The 4,330-nt window shown below is 37.2% G+C and overlaps 1 protein-coding gene across 1 annotated transcript in view; it reads left to right on the top strand.

Moving 5' to 3' along the window:
- rab26 (RAB26, member RAS oncogene family) overlaps positions 1–4,330 on the top strand; it is a 119,072-nt gene that overhangs the window by 24,240 nt on the left and 90,502 nt on the right. The window lies entirely within an intron of this gene.

Genomic DNA, 4,330 nt, shown 5'->3' with positions numbered 1-4,330 from the left:
ACAATGTAAACATATGACATTATATAAAGCTTTTTCAAGACCACTGTAGTCAAAAGAAGATTGATTCCATTCATCTGGAGTGATGTACACTACTTACAAGGCAGTTTTTCTGGGACTGCTCTCAAAATACCTTGATGGAAACTGTGAGGCAGACAGAGGACACCTCCCTGCCCCTCCATGTGCATACATGGAAACCTGAAGGGACTGGACAAAAACAAGACCTAGCTCAAAAGTTGACTGGAGGCTAACTTATGTCCAATGACAGTGATGTTGAGGTAAGTTGATTAGGATTCCTAAACTTGTCACTAAGACACTTGACTTTAACATTAGCTAGCACAATGTTTGCTTATAACCAGCTTGTTTGATCATTGTTAGCTATCCGGAGACTTGAGGGTTGCATCGTAATTGCGATGACATCGTAATAAAAAAGGCATGTGCGTGCAGGTTTTGGATTGTTAGAGCTGACTTCAGTTCAGTAGATGATGCTTGAAGGTGAGGAGGAAGAGGATAAGGTGGAACTGAGGAAGGAGAGACAGCAGTGGTGAAGGAGAAGGAAGACATAATGAGAAACAGAGGCAAATACAAATATTATAATATATTATTATAATATTAAATGATCATATATTTGAAAGATAGATTTTGAGCTTAAATTAACAGTAAGTTGTACTGTGTATGTGGCCTGTCACTAGCCACATACATAAAATACGATTAGCTGGAACAGCAATGTGTCATGGTCCCTGCCAGTGTTGGTCAAGTTACTTGAAAAAAGTAATCAGTAACTAATTACTGATTACTTCCCCCCAAAAGCAATCCTGTTACTTTACCGATTACTTATTTTCAAAAGTAATTAGTTACTTAGTTACTTAGTTACTTTTTAAAACATGATTTACAACCTGAATAGGTAATACAGCAATAGATCTTTCAGTAAAATTTTATTTTTTCGCATAATCCATCATATAAAATGTAATCAAATGAAAAAGTCTCTTTTTGAAACTAGTTTTATTAGTTTTAATCTTTTAACTTTACGCATGAAGCATCTTTAAATTATATGCAACATTCTCTGACTGCAAGAAATTTGTTTAACATTTAAACCTATTTTCTGCATATTCCAGCACATAAAATAAAATAGGTTTTTGTCTTTATACTCACTCAGAAAATACAGCAGAAAATACATAAAATCAAAGACTAGCTGTCCTGTTGCTCTATTTTTACCTGTATAGCAGGAGTGGGGCAGGCGGAGGTTTGCCCTGGTGCAGGTGTGTTGTAGCGGTCAGTGGAAGGATCTGGGAGTTTCACATTCCTGTGGCAGTGTACTATCTGTGCTTGCTCGGAAGTTTAGGGTTTGTTTTTAGTTCAAACTCAAAGTAAGATCAGTACTTCTATGCTTTAAAGCTGCACGGTCATACTCTCTGCCGCACTCGTTATATTATCCATTGTTGATCTGCACACAGCTGTTGCCACGAATGTCGCATTCGCTTAACATCATTTTCATGAGACACTCTCGCAAAAAAAGTTTTAGTAACGCAGTAACGCAGCGTGCTTATGGGAAAGTAACAGTAATCTAATTACCTTTTTTGCAATAGTAATCCCTTACTTTACTCGTTACTTGAAAAAAGTAATCGGATTAACGCATTACTGCCCATCTCTGGTCCCTGCCCTCCCAGCATGTTGTCCGGTCTCTCTCCTTCTCTCTCTGTGTTGGACTCCGGGTCCCCACCCTGCTCACCTGTGCATCATCACCCACCTGGGCCTGATAAACAGTCACCATCTCCCTCTTCAGGCGGTGGCTGGCAGTCATTCGTTGCAGGATCATTGACCTACCTCGTTAGTGAAGCTTTCCGTGTTCTCCGTGACTAGCTGATAATTGTGTGTTTCCCCGTGAACTGGTCGACCCTGGTGATTTATCTGTGGTGAGAGAGAGTTGTGTGGATTTCTCCCCTTCACCTTCTCTCCCTCTATATTAACCTCGTTAATAACATGTGAGTCTTGCTGAGTCCTGCTCGCCTGCTTAAGACATGACACAATGTCCACCTCGGCAATTGTATTCAAGATAGCCGGACAACATGACGGCTTCCACAAACTAGTGTTGAGTTTATGAGAACTCATCAGTTTGTTGGAAGACATCATTTCACACTAATCAGTGTATATTTATACAAGATTACTTTTTTCTTTTCAATTAAATAACCTCAAAACAATACTTGTACCTTTTAAGTGCACTGATGAAAAATACCATAGCTTTGAGAGCTAAAGAAGCTTGTTTATGTGACCTATGTGACTTCGTGATGAAGTCCATGATTCTGTGTAGCTTTTTTCTAGCTAAAATAAATCACTAAGACTTGAGCAGAAAAAAACTAGGCAATGTTTTTACAGTGTTTAAGGTTTCATAAACTGCACAAGTAGCAGGCTGAACCGTTGTTGTTGTAACAATCTGAGCCTTTTTGATTATCATATAATTTCATTCTATAATTAAATTTTAAGCCTTTTCTTTCTGAATAATTCGTTCAGTATTGCTTTTAAAATCTCCAGAATATGACGTTTTTCAGGGTTATGACCCTAAAATAACAGTATCAAGTAGTAGGATATTGGCTACTTGTGTGATGTTTGAATAGCAGCAGACACTGATTATAAGGAAGCGAACATCAAGCTTGAAGGATGACAAGAAAATGAAATATCAGTGCCTCTTTCTCTGTCAGATAATAAGATGTCTTCTTTTTCCCCTTTTTTCCAATTATATGGTCATGATTTAGCCATGAAGGAGAAAACAATGTTATTTCTGATATATCCGTGAATATACAACATCTTAAATTTTATGATTACACCCTGACATTCTGGTAAATAGTGGTTACAAACCTGTAAACATTCTCTGACAGACAGGAACAGCATGTCTGTATTCATAGCTTCTATTGGTGAGTCCAATTCAAGGACACGGGAAAAAGAACTAAAGCTATTTGATCAGCACAATAAGGACTGAAGCTGAAAGCTCTGACAAGTGCATCAGCCTACTGGCTGAAAATAGTTTGCTCTGTGTTGTAGCTATTTCCAGACACTCCACCAATCACTGCTTCTGTGTTCTGTGGCAGCATCCTATGTAGCCTTCCATTTATATTTTCTTGATGAACAACAGGGCACTTGCACCATCCTCAGCCATACGGCAAATTGAGTTTCAGTGGATCTGAGCAGTAACTGTAGTATCAAAAATACTCGGTCCAAGAAGAACTAAGCAATACAAATCATCTGTTGGTCCAGGCAGAAAAACTGCAGATAAAATAAAATATTATACATAAAAAAAAATCGATAATAGTTGTTTAATAATTAAATCTGTCAGGAAAATAAAAACTTCTACTGGTTCCAAAAATATAAATATGAAATTTGCAGCATTTTAATATATGGTACATTCAATGTTGAATTTTTGACTGACAAAAGAAGCACTTTGGACAGCAATATTCTAAGTTAAGGTTGTAAAATCTTCAAAGTATCAGTAAACTATTCTTATAAGGACACTGTTTTTTAAATCTCGAGAGTTTTTACCTGGTTATATATAAAATACTAATGATTAACTGCACCCCAAGTTATCATTTACACTTAATGTAGAACGTTTATTCAGTCATTCGTGTTCAGCTTTATTTAAATAAATAATAGAACAGATCATGTACAATTAATGCAAACTGCACCGTGTGTGTCATACTGTAAAATGTTTTCTCAATGTTTGGATGATACTGTTATTTGCTATTACTTTTATAATATTGCAGAATTAAATAGATGCTAAATCTATTTTCTATGAAATCATGGTCACCTACAGCTGTAAAGTGAACTGCATTAACTTTCTGATTCTCACAATTAAACACAAGATCTCCACCTGCTTACATTCTGTGGACAAGCGAGCAACAGCCTAAGCGGTTGTGATCAGGAAATTTATGGCTGGCTAAGGTAGAAGACCAGCCCCAGTTGGGCTATCCACTCAAAATACTATGGACAGTTTTCTATGTACGATAATTTGCAGTAGTAGGCTAGTGTTAGCTAACAGTAGCTTATAGAAAAACATCTGAGATGTTCTCAAAAGGTTGATTCTGTTCATCTGGACGAAGCGTTTTTAGTAGGAGAAACATTTCGACGCTCATCCAAGTGACTTCTTCAGTCTCAGCTGACTGCAGGTTTCCCCAATCTTATTAACAGTACATTTGTACAATGACTGAAACCAGCCTACTGAATGAAAAATGGGCTGGGAGGTCAGTTCATTGATCATTAATATGCAAATTGTCATGACCATTGATCAACAACCACTGATCAAAGCCCACTGATCAATGGCCATCACTACCATTCACAGAGAGTT

Source organism: Pundamilia nyererei, unplaced genomic scaffold, assembly GCF_000239375.1.
Source record: "Pundamilia nyererei isolate P.nyererei 1_Seehausen unplaced genomic scaffold, PunNye1.0 scaffold00005, whole genome shotgun sequence".
NCBI classification, from domain to species: Eukaryota; Metazoa; Chordata; class Actinopteri; order Cichliformes; family Cichlidae; genus Pundamilia; species Pundamilia nyererei.
This window is presented reverse-complemented; position numbering and strand designations above follow the sequence as displayed.